This window comes from Microcebus murinus, chromosome X (genome assembly GCF_040939455.1).
Source record: "Microcebus murinus isolate Inina chromosome X, M.murinus_Inina_mat1.0, whole genome shotgun sequence".
Taxonomy (NCBI): domain Eukaryota; kingdom Metazoa; phylum Chordata; class Mammalia; order Primates; family Cheirogaleidae; genus Microcebus; species Microcebus murinus.
Window position 1 is genome coordinate 56015209 of NC_134136.1, and position 12789 is coordinate 56027997.

The 12789-nt window shown below is 41.7% G+C and overlaps 1 pseudogene; it reads left to right on the forward strand.

Annotated features, from left to right (window-relative positions):
• Positions 1-7988: 7988 nt before the first annotated feature.
• Positions 7989-9857, forward strand: LOC105863387 (SERPINE1 mRNA-binding protein 1-like; annotated as a pseudogene).
• Positions 9858-12789: the final 2932 nt, after the last annotated feature.

Consider the following 12789-nt stretch of genomic DNA (forward strand, 5'->3'; position numbering starts at 1 on the left):
CCAGCTACTCGGGAGGCTGAAGCAGTAGGATCGCTGAGCCCAGGAGATTGAGGTTGCTGTGAGCCAGGCTGACCCCACGGCACTCACTCTAGCCTGGGCAACAAAGTGAGACTCTGTCTCAAAAAAAAAAAAGAACTATTTCTCCTTAATAGTATTTGGGTCCCACACGATATGAAACAAAAACTACATAATGATAATTACATTTGCTACTTTCATGGCACCCTTCAATCAAACATTTAGAAGGATTAAAAAATCACTAGGTAATTCTCTTATGAGAGAGATGTGTTATAATTAATTTGTAGAGGCAAGTATATCTTTATAAAGCTTCTATTTTTCCTTAGCATTTAGGCTGATTATAATCATCAGTTTATTCCTTATGAAGCGTATGATCAACATCATTGCCTCCAGGTCTCCCCTTTGAATTCTGCGGGGTGCTGGTATTGCATACACTTGGTATGGAAGGGAGAGGAACTTCTCTAAGCCCTATGATCTCTCTGGATTTCCAAGTCTGTGTATATCAGATGCCATTAGGAATAGTATGATCACCCCAGCTGCCATCATTCTGACTGTGGAGCAGTCAAAAATAAGCCTCCACAGCACCCAAACATACTTTGTCCATAGCTCAGGTGCAGGTGAAGCCTGGAGAGTCCTGGAATCAATGTGTCACAGCAACGCATTCCTGAACTCTGCCCCTCCCTGCTCTGGGTCACATTCCCTCTGGGATTAAGTGGCTATGTAAATCAGACTTGTTTTATTACAATCATGCTCACCACTAAAAGAAAAATTTTAAAAATTTATATGGACAAACATTCCATAGCAGTTTCTTTTATGTAATTACATCATTTTATACAATACTTAAAGTCTTAATACACACACACTAAATTGTGACCATAAAGTGAGATGATTTTTTCTCTTTTTCTCCTCTTTACTTTTTGACAAGCCTTCCACTTTATGCTTCCAAATAAGCATTATCTCTTTCGAAGGGGAGTTACACTCACGTGATAAGCACTGGAAACACCACGAGAATCAAGGTATAGCATTTCATTTTATAATATGGCTCATTGTGCTATACCATATATTCTAGCATGCTTGTTTAAAAATATCTGTCTTGGCCGGGCGCGGTGGCTCACGCCTGTAATCCTAGCACTCTGGGAGGCAAAGGCGGGTGGATTGCTCGAGGTCAGGAGTTCAAAACCAGCCTGAGCAAGAGTGAAACCCCGTCTCTACTATAAATAGAAAGAAATTAATTGGCCAACTAATATATAGAGAAAAAATTAGCTGGGCATGGTGGCCCATGCCTGTAGTCCCAGCTATTCGGAAGGCTGAGACAACAGAATTGCTTGAGCCCAGGAGTTTGAGGTTGCTGTGAGCTAGGCTGACGCCACGGCACTCACTACTCTAGCCTGGGCAACAAAGCGAGACTCTGTCTCAAAAAATAAAAAATAAAAATAAATAAAAAATAAAAATACCTGTCTCCATATTTATGCTTCCCGTGTGTGTGTGTGTGTGTGTGTGTGTGTGTGTGTGTGTGTGTGTGTGTGTATAGGTGTAAAGTACTGTTTGGATGGCCTCAGATCCTGGGTGCCACTACTAGGTTAGAACTTCTTTGTTAGTGTCATTCCAGAGGCTCCCTTTGCAACCACCCAGAGACTCATTCAGTACTACATCCAGAGACAGACACACAAAAAAATCAGTCCCCATCCTGCATTCGAGCTCATGATAGCTCTTTTTTTCTCTATTTTCTCTATCCTCAACCCTCCCATGTCCCCTTGCCCATCTCCCCACATACATGTCCTTTTCACCCTACCTACCGGACTTATACACCTCTTCCTACTTTCTGTGTGTGTGTGTGTGTGTGTGTGTGTGTGTGTGTGTGTGTGTGTGTGTAGGATGAATTGATGAGCAAAAGAAAGAACCATGGAATGCCCTACCCACACATAACCATCTAGTAATCTTAAGCAACATCTGTTTCTCTGAGGCATGGGCTGCCATCACCAACATAAAAGAGGCACATGGTATGTAGCGTAGGAAGCACGTAAGCCAAGCAGACCTAGGTTCAAATCTTAGCTCTGCTACTTAATAGCTTGTGTAAACTTTGGCAAGCAATTTATCCTTTCTGAGCCCATTTTCTCATCTGTAAAATCAAGCTAAAACCTACTTCCTTGAGTTATGCAGGGAGTTAGAGATAATGTATGCTAAATGTCTGGCATGGAGGAGAAACACAATCAATCTGCTGTGTTATGATGGCATCTCCATAACTGCCCTCTGCCACCTTCCTCCTTTAGCCACACGGCTGATGGGAGTTGAGAGGTAGGAAGAATGAGACCCATTCTTCACTTTGTAGAGCCCATGTCATCTATGTGCCAACATGTCTTCATAATCTATAAGTTCATCAATGACTGTAATCCTTATCTGACTGGCAGCTTGGTTTGCCAGAGTCCCTCACCCTGAGTGGGAAAAGCTTGGGTAGTAATCTTGTTCTAGTCGAATAGTTGATCTTTAGCATCATTTTCTCAAGTGAATCCTCAATATTGCTGACACATTATCTGTTGCAACAGGTGAGAGAGACATAGAATTGCTTTTATTGAGCTTCTCCTATGTTCACAGCACTGTGCTGGGATTCATGGCTCCTCTCAGAAACTGAGCAGCACTTTAAAGATGCCTGTGCAGGAAAGCCAAACATACAGAAAGCCTGATAAAAATGGCCTAGGGTGGCAAGGAAAGTGTTTATCACAATGCAACTGAACTGCTCAAAACTGAGCCTCTTTTTCTACCTCTGATGCCTGGCTTCTCTTGCTGGTTCCAGATTTGGCTTCATCTCTAGACTGTGGATTTCTTTCTTTCCTTTTTTGAGACAGAGACTCACTCTGTTGCCCGGGCTAGTGTTGTCAGCCTAGCTCACAGCAACCTCAAACTCCAGGGCTCAAGCAATCCTCCTGCCTCAGCCTTGAGAGTAGCTGGGACTACAGGCATATGCCACCATGCCCGGCTAATTTTTTCTGTATATTGTTAGTTGTCTAGCTAATTTCTTTCTATTTTTTTAGTAAAGACGGGGTCTCGCTCTTGCTCAGGCTGATCTGGAACTCCTGAGCTCAAAGGATCCACCTGCCTTGGCCTCCCAGAGTGCTAATATAACAGGTCTGAGCCACTGCGCCTGGCCCTAGACTGTGGATTTCTGATTCCACCTAGAATGGCTTTAGGTGCTATTGAACCCTCAATACTAAACCTCTCGTTAAACAAGAATCATAATAACAGCTATAGAGACTATTTATTGAGAACCTCCTCAGAGCCAGGGATTGTGCTAGGTGTTTATACAGATTAGGTTCCCAGATTATGTTCTAAACGATGTCCAAGTGAGAGCATCTGACACTGGCCTGGCACAGCCCTAGTCTCTGATTCTGCCCAGCCCTCTCATTCCAGGAGCTGACTTGGAGAGATTGTGTAGCTCAAAAATATAAACCGGTTTATCAGTCAATCGTTAAGTATGTACTGAGCACCCACAGTTTGTCAGCTGGTGTATGGGAAATACCAAAGAACTATGTGACATAATCCCGGCCTTCAAGGAACTTAAACTATTCTAAGGGAGAAAAAACTAACACCTGTGAAGTCATTAAAGATAAATACAAAACAGTGCAGAGTCAAATTCTCAACTATGCACAGTAGAGTCTCCAACTTCTTTTTTTTAATTTATTTTTTTATTTATTCAGGATACTATGCAGGTACAAACATTTCAGTTACATGTAATTCATTTGCCCTGCCCCAGCCAGGGCTACAAGGGTGTTCCTCCCCGATACAGTGCGCTCGCTTCCAAAGATCTTGCCACAAAAGGTCGTATCCTCTCGAATACTGTTGGTAGAAGAGTAAATTATTAAAAATCTTTCAGCAGAGCTAATTTGCGGTATCTCTTAACAATTTTGCATTACATAACCATTGACTGAACAATCCTATTTCCATCTAGAAATACTAGCACAAATGTTCAAAGATATATGCTCAAATATGTTCACTATACCATTGTTTTTAATTGCAAAAATCAGCAAACACAAAGATTGTTAACTACTGGACTTCCATATAGTGGAGTACCATGCAGTCATTAAAAATAATGAGATGTACATTGCAGAAAAGAGCAGGCCATTGCCTTCCTGTATGTGTGTATATTTCAATGAAATTTTTACATTAAAATATTTTCAGGCCAGGCGTGGTGGCTCACGCCTGTAATCCTAGCACTCTGGGAGGCCAAGGTGGGCAGACTGCTCGAGGTCAGGAGTTCGAAACTAGCCTGAGTGAGACCCCGTCTCTACTAAAAAAAAAAAAAAATAGAAAGAAGGCTGGGCGCAGTGGCTCACGCCTGTAATCCTAGCACTCTGGGAGGCCAAGGCGGGTGGATTGCTTGAAGTCAGCAGTTCAAAACCAGCCTGAGCAAGAGCGAGACCCCGTCTCTACTATAAATAAAAAGAAATTAATTGGCTAACTCATATATATAGAAAAAATTAGCCGGGCATGGTGGTGCATGCCTGTAGTCCTAGCTACTCGGGAGGCTGAGGCAGTAGGATTGCTTGAGCCCAGGAGTCTGAGGTTGCTGTGAGCTAGGCCGATGCCATGGCACTCACTCTAGCCTGGGCAACAAAGCACAACTCTGTCTCAAAAAAAAAGAAAAAGAAAGAAAGAAATTAATTGACCAACTAAAAATATATATAAAAAAATTAGCTGGGCATGGTGGTGCATGCCTGTAGTTCCAGCTACTTGGGAGGCTGAGGCAATAGGATTGCTTGAGCCCAGGAGTTTGAGGTTGCTGTGAGCTAGGCTGACGCCACGGCACTCACTCTAGCCTGAGCAAAAAAGTGAGACTCTGTCTCAAAAAAATATGTATACATTTTCTTTAGGCTGGGCGTGGTGGCTCACATCTGTAATCCTAGCACTCTGGGAGGCTGAGACGGGAGAATTGCTCAAGGTCAGGAGTTCGAAACCAGCCTGAGCAAGAGCAAGACTCCATCTCTAGTAAAAATAGAAAGAAATTAATTGCCCAACTAAAAATATAGAGAAAAAATTAGCCAGGCATGGTGGTGCATGCCTGTAGTCCCAGCTACTCGGGAGGCTGAGGCAGAAGGATTGCTTGAGCCCAGGAGTGTGAGGTTTCTGTAAGCTAGGCTGACGTCATGGCACTCTAGCCTGGGCAACAGAGTGAAACTCTGACTAAAAAAAAAATTAACTAAACATTTGTACCCCCATAATATGCTGAAATAAAAAAAATTTAAATTAAGATTAACTATGTATGTGCTAACATGCAAGTGTCTCCTATATATTAAATTTTAAAGGTAAGTGTCTAAACACTTTTATAAAATTTATAAAACCCCTCATTTCTAAAACAAAAAAAAATTTATATGTGTATGATTTTATATATGTACACTTTAAAAGTCTGGAAGAATATTTACAAAAAAAGTGTTTACCTCTGGGGAATGGGGATAGTGAGCAAACCTTTAAGTTTTACTTTATACACTTCTTTAATGTCTTAATTAGTTACAAGGGACATGTATTTATTTTAGGACTGAAGAAATAACATATTTTAAAAATTATTATAAGGCTTGTATACCTCTTATTTAATATGGCAGAATGACCACATGTATTTATCTCCTCTCCCTCCTAAGACACCACTGGAATTATAGTACAGGGATTGGAAAAGTATGAGCTCACAAGGAATAGAAGACGGATATCAGAGGACAATATATTTCACAAATTTCTGAAAGATAGAAATTGGAAGGAAGGGTGTTGACTGAACACACAGTCAATTAGGGAGCCAACCAGTCAAGAAAAACTCCATAGAGAACACAGAAGGAAAACTCCAGGAAAAAGGGAAGTCAGCAAAAGAGATGGCATGATTAAGAGCTAGGAACATTGAGGGTACAATAAAGGCACAGAATGCAAGAAACAAACAAAAGTGGGAAATAATGAAATGCCAGGGAAAACAAAAGCTACATAAGAAGTTCGTGGATCAAATGTGAAGAATTGTTTTAATTATACAGGCAGTGGTCTTCAATAAGAACATAATTTATTCTGAGCAATAGACAAAATGAAGCAGCTGGAAGATTGCAAAGATATGGTTTTTAAAAAGTACATATTCAGTCTATTCACAACAACCAAAAAAAAGGCAATCAGAAATTCAGGGAATTTACAAAACTGTCCAAAAATGCTATTTTTCAACAATGAAGGCCACTAGGACATGGAATGATATAGAACAAATTGATGGAGGTTGGGACATTGGAACCATAAGAAAGAAAGTGCAATCAAAGCACATCCTTTAGTTTTACACTGAAAAATATTTATATAATTATAATAATGTAAACACTATTGGTTTTCAATTTTTGGAAGATAACCTAGAGACAAATGACAGAAAACTTAGTTATGATTACAAAGTATAAAGTAAATATTAACAAATTTAATGTGAAAGCATAGCTTGCAGAAGTTGGAAAATAGACACAATTAGGGGAGATGAAAGGACGTATAGAGGCACGAATAAACTAATTTTAGAAAGTATACAATCAAGAGATACTATGGGCCGGGCGCAGTGGCTCACGCCTGTAATCCTAGCACTCTGAGCAAGAGCAAGACCCATTTCTACTATAAATAGAAAGAAATTAATTGGCCAACTAATATATATAGAAAAATTAGCCAGGCATGGTGGCGCATGCCTGTAGTCCCAGCTATTCGGGAGGCCGAGGCAGTAGGATCCCTTGAGCCCAGGAGTTTGAGGTTGCTGTAAGCTAGGCTGATGCCACGGCATTCACTCTAACCTGGGCAACAAAAAAAAGAGAGAGAGATACTATGTACAGATGAACAAGAAATAAAAGTTTATATGTCTTATATAAAAGCTCAAGATAACCAAAAAGACATACAAACAAATGACACATATTAGAATGGTTTTCTGTGGGAAAGGGAGCTACACAGAGGAACTAAAAATAGTGATGTATTAAGAGGAAGAGAGGGACAGTGCTAACACACAGTGGAAGTGAGCTAAATTCCCATCTATCAGAGCAGGAAGTCAATAGATGATGATGTCTAGAGCTGGTAAACCAAGGAAGGATTTAGAAAAAATGGATTGTTGCAACATCTGCCTTTCTGGTCTCCCTGCTTCCACCTTTGTCTCCTTTCAGTCTGTTGTTAACACATCAACTAGAGAGATTATTTTGAAACTTAATTCAGACCTTGTCATCCATGGCTTGTGCAATAGATTCATATCTCACTCAGAACAAAAACCAAAGTCATTGCAGTGGCTTACTAGGCATTCCACCATCATCTGCCTCACCATCCCTCAACCCCTGCATCTCCTGCTGCTCTGCCTTGCTCATTCTGCACCAGTCCCAGTGGCCTCCTTGCCATCCTTGAAAACTGGTCATGTTCCCACCTCAGGACCTTGGCATCAGCTATTCTTTCTAACTAGAATTATCTTTCCCAGGTATTTGCATAGTTTGCTCTATCACCTACTTCAAGTTCTTACTCAAATGTCCACTTCTCAGAGAGGTCTTCCCTGGCTATTCTATTTGCAATTGCTGTTTACCCCTTTTATGTTTAGTTGACATGTAATAATTGTACATATTTATGGGATATAAAGTGATATTTCAATACATGCAAACAATGTGCAATGATCAAGTCAAGGTAATTAGCATATCCATGACCACAAACATTTCTTTTACTTTTTTTTCTCACTTTTTTCTTTACCAACATTAGGTTTCCACTTCTGTGTGACATTTTTTTTACTTTTAAAAAATTTTATAAGGCCAAGCCAGGTGGCTTATGCCTGTAATCCTAGCATTCGGGGAGGCCGAGGCAGGATGATCGTTTGAGCTCAGAAGTTCGAGACCAGCTTGAGCAAGAGCGATACGCCGTCTCTACTAAAAAATACTTAGAAAGATCTTGTGGAAAGAGCTGAAGCAGGCGCTCTTGGTTTGGTGTGGCCTGCTGCAACCCGTGGAGGAATGTGCCGCCGAGCCACCATCATGCCTGGGCACTTACAGGAAGGCTTCAGCTGCATGGACACCAACCGATTCGACCAGGTATTTGACCACGAATCAGATCCCTTCGAGGTGCTCAAGGCAGCGGAGAACAAGAAAAAAGAAGCCGGCGGGGGCGGCGTTGGGGGCCCTAGGGCCAAGAGGGAAGCTCAGGCCAGGACTCAGACCAACTCCTACGTGGCAGGCAAACAGCTGCGTAAAGAATCTCAGAAAGCGCTGGGCGGGCACGGTGGCTCACGCCTGTAATCCTAGCACTCTGGGAGGCCGAGGTGGGCAGATTGCTAGAGGTCAGGAGTTCAAAACCAGTCTGAGCAAGAGCAAGACCCATCTCTACTATAAATAGAAAGAAATTAATTGGCTAACTAATATATAGAAAAAATCAGCTGAGCATGGTGGCGCATGCCTGTAGTCCCAACTACTCAGTAGGCTGAGGCAGGAGGCTCGCTTGAGCCCAGGAGTTTGAGGTTGCTGTGAGCTAGGCTGACGCCACAGCACTCACAACAAAGGGAGACTGTCTCAAAAAACATAAAAAATAAAAAAAAAGAATCTCAGAAAGACCGCAAGAACCCGCTACCAACCAACTTTGGTGTGGTTGACAAGAAAGAGGACAGGCAGCCACCTGTGGTGCTTAAGAAAGAAGGAATAAGACGTGTTGGAAGAAGACCTGATCAACAACACTAGGGTGAAGGAAAAATTATTGATAGAAGACCAGAAAGGCGACCACCTCAAGAACGAATATTTGAAAAGCCACTTGAAGAAAAGGGTGAAGGTGGCGAATTTTCAGCTGATAGACCGATTATTGACCGACCTATTCTAGGTCGTGGTGATCTGGAAGAGGTCGAGGAGGCTGTGGACATGGAATGGGCTGAGGAGAAGATGGATTTGATTCTCGTGTAAAACGTGAATTTGATAGGCATAGTGGAAGTGATAGATCTTCTTTTTCACATTACAGTGGCCTGAAGCATGAGGACAAGTGTGGAGGTAGCAGATCTCACAACTGGGGAACTGTCAAAGATGAACTAACTGACTTGGATCAATCAAATGTGACTGAGGAAACACCTGAAGTTGAAGAACATCTAGTGGCAGACACTGAAAATAAGGAGAACGAAGTTGAAGAGGTAAAGGAAGAGGGTCCTAAAAAGATGACTTTGGATGAATGGAAGGCTATTCAAAATAAGGACCGGGCAAAAGTAGAATTTAATATCCGAAAACCAAATGAAGGTGCTGATGGCCCGTGGAAAAAGGGATTTGTTCTTCATAAATCAAAGAGTAAGGAGGCTCATGCTGAAGATTCAGTTATGGACCATCATTTCTGGAAGCCAACAAATGACATAACATCTCAGCTTGAAATCAATTTTGGAGACCTTGGCCGCCCAGGACATGGTGGCAGGGGAGGATGAGGTGGGCGTTGACATGGTGGATGCCCAAACCGTGGCAGCAGGACTGACAAGTCAGATGCTTCTGCTCCTGATGTGGACGACCCAGAGGCATTCCCAGCTCCGGCTTAACTGGACGCCACAAGACAACCCTGGTTTCTTTGTGGACCCTTCTGTTCAAAGTTTTTGCATGCTTAAGGATTCCAAACAACTTAAGAAATTTTAAAAAAAGAAAAAGAAAACAGACTATCATTCATACCATTCACACCTAAAGACTGAATTTTATCTGTTTTGAAAATGGACTTCTGTTGCTACACAGAAGTAACAAATATGGTAGTCAGTTTTGTATTTAGAAGTGTATTGGTAGCAAGGATGTTTTCATAATTTTCAGAGATTATGCATTCTTCATGAATACTTTTGTATTGCTGCTTGCAAATATGCATTTCCAAACTTGAAATATAGGTGTGAACAGTGAGAATATATATATATATAGAGAGAAAGAAATTAGCTGGACAACTAAAAATATATATAGAAAAAATTAGCTGGGCATGGTGGCCGCATGCCTGTAGTCCCAGCTACTCGGGAGGCTGAGGCAGGAGGATCGCTTGAGCCCAGGAGTTTGAGGTTGCTGTGTGCTAGGCTGATGCCATGGCACTCTAGCCGGGGTGACAGAGTGACACTGTCTCAAAAAAATAAATAAATAAATTAAACACTAGAACTTATTCCTTCTATCTAACTCTGTGTTTGTACCCATTAACCAACCTTTCTTCATCTCCACCACCAGCCTCTATGAACCACCATTCTACTCTCTACCTCCACGAGATCAACTATCTTATCTCCCACACATGAGTGAAAACATGCATATGTCTGTCTTTCTGTGCCTGGTTTATTCCACTTAACATAATGACCTAGCACCACCACCCCTCGAAATCTCTTTCTCCTTTCCCCGCCTCATTTTTCTCCATAGCATTTATTGTCTTTTAACATACTATTAATACATATTTTATTTTTATTTATTTATTTATTTTTTTTTCTTTCTTTTTTTTTTTTTTTTTTTTTTTTTTTGAGACAGAGTCTCGCTTTGTTGTCCAGGCTAGAGTGAGTGCCGTGGCGTCAGCCTAGCTCACAGCAACCTCAAACTCCTGGGCTCGAGTGATCCTTCTGCCTCAGCCTCCCAAGTAGCTGGGACTACAGGCATGTGCCACCATGCCCGGCTAATTTTTTATATATATATATCAGTTGGCCAATTGATTTCTTTCTATTTATAGTAGAGACAGGGTCTCGCTCTTGCTCAGGCTGGTTTTGAACTCCTGACCTTGAGCAATCCGCCCGCCTCGGCCTCCCAAGAGCTAGGATTACAGGCGTGAGCCACAGCGCCCGGCCCATATTTTAGTTATGTTTTGTTTATTGCTATTATATTTAGTTTTGTTTATTGCTGATCTCTCCCACTAGAACATAAACAACAAGAACAGGGATTTTTGTCTGTTTTATTCACTGCTCTATCTCCAGTGCTTAGAACAGGTACTTGTTATGGATTGAATTGTGTCTCCCCTAAAATTCATATGTTGAAATCCCAACCCCCAGTACCTCAGACTGTAGCTGTATTTGGAGATAAGGTCTTTACTGAGGTAATCAAATTAAAATGAGGCCATTGGAGTGGGGCCCTATTCCAATATGACTGGTGTCCTTAAAGGAAGAGGAAGAGACACCAGGGACACATGTTCACAGAGGGACAACTATGTGAAGAGGCAAGAAAGCAGCCATCTGCAAGCCAAGGAGAGAGTCCTGGAATAGATTCTTCCCTGATGGCTCTCAGAGGACACCAACCCTGCCAGCACCTTGATCTTGAACCTCCAGCTTCCAGAACTGAGAGAAAATAAATTTCTGTTATTTAAGCTACTCAGTCTGTGGTACTTTGTTATGGCAGCCCTAGCAAACAAACAGTGCTCAATAAATTTTTTGTTTTAATGAATAGATAAACAGGTGAATGGATATGGTAGGAACCGTTAGAAAAACCCAAACCAGTGGTAGCTCTTAGGGTGTGAGATACAGTTATGGAAGGGCTGGGCAGGAAATGGTTGCTTTTCATTATGAGTAAGTCCCCCGGCACTATTTTATTTTTCTCTACATGAATACATTACTTTGATAAACATGTTTAAATGTTAGGCTTTTTAGAGACGGGGATCTTGTTATATTGCCCAGGCTAGAATGTTATATTGCCCAGCCTTGAATTCCTAGGCTCAAATGATGCTCCCACCTCAGCCTCCCTCGTAGCTGGGACTACAGGCGTGCATCACTGCACGTGGCTTAAATGTTTATTTTAATTTAAGTATTTATTTATTTATTTATTTATTTTTGTGTCAGAGTCTTACTCTGTTGCCCAGGCTAAGGGTGCCGTGGTATCAGCCTAGCTCACAGCAACTTCAAACTCCTTAGCTCAAGTGATCCTTCTGCCTCAGCCTCCAGAGTAGCTGGGACTACAGGTATGCGCCACCATGCCCGGCTAATTTTTTTCTATATATTTTTAGTTGGCCAATTAATTTCTTTCTGTTTTTTTAGTAGAGACGGGGTCTCGCTCTTGCTCAGGATGGTTTTGAACTCCTGACCTTGAGAGATCTGCCCACCTCAGCCTCCCAGAGTGCTAGGATTACAGGTGTGAGCCACCGCGCCCAGCCTAAATGTTAATTTTTAAAAAGAGGTTTTACAGAACAAAAACCATAAATTCATGAGGCTTTATATTAGTGGTTTTCCATGAGAGTGATTTTGATTTTGTCCCTCCCCCACCCCCGGGGAGATATTTGCCAAAGTCTAGAGACATTTTTGTTGATTTTTGTTGTCACAACTGAGGGGGAGTGCTACTGGCATCAGGGATGGTGCTAAACATCTTACAATGCACAGGACAGCTTCTCACAACAAAGAATTGTTCAGTCCAGAATATCAATAAGGACGAGATTGAGGAAACCTGTTTTACATAAATGTGCAGATGACAAATCCATAACAAGTTATTAAGGAACATTTTGGCTGTTTAGTAAATAGAGCCTACCTGTGAGAAGAACATAACATAGCAAACGTACCATTCCACAGTCCATTTTTGGTGCTTCTGTTAGATAAAAATTCTGGACTGAATGACAGTTCTGAGGGCAGCGCTAGGAATATAGAAGGTACACTATTAATAAATAAAGAGAGACTGGCTGACTTCTGTCCCCAGATCCTTATACAGGCCTTCACTACCCGCAAATGCAAATGAGCCTTTCATCCCATATTACCTCATTCTCACTTCACTGCCTCTTCCTGCCAATCTAATTCCACCCCTCTGCTCTTCATGAATCAATACTCAACACTACTGTCTTTCTTTTATCCCATATCCCAACCCCAAAATTTCTCCCAGACCACAGCTCATGCTGGAATGC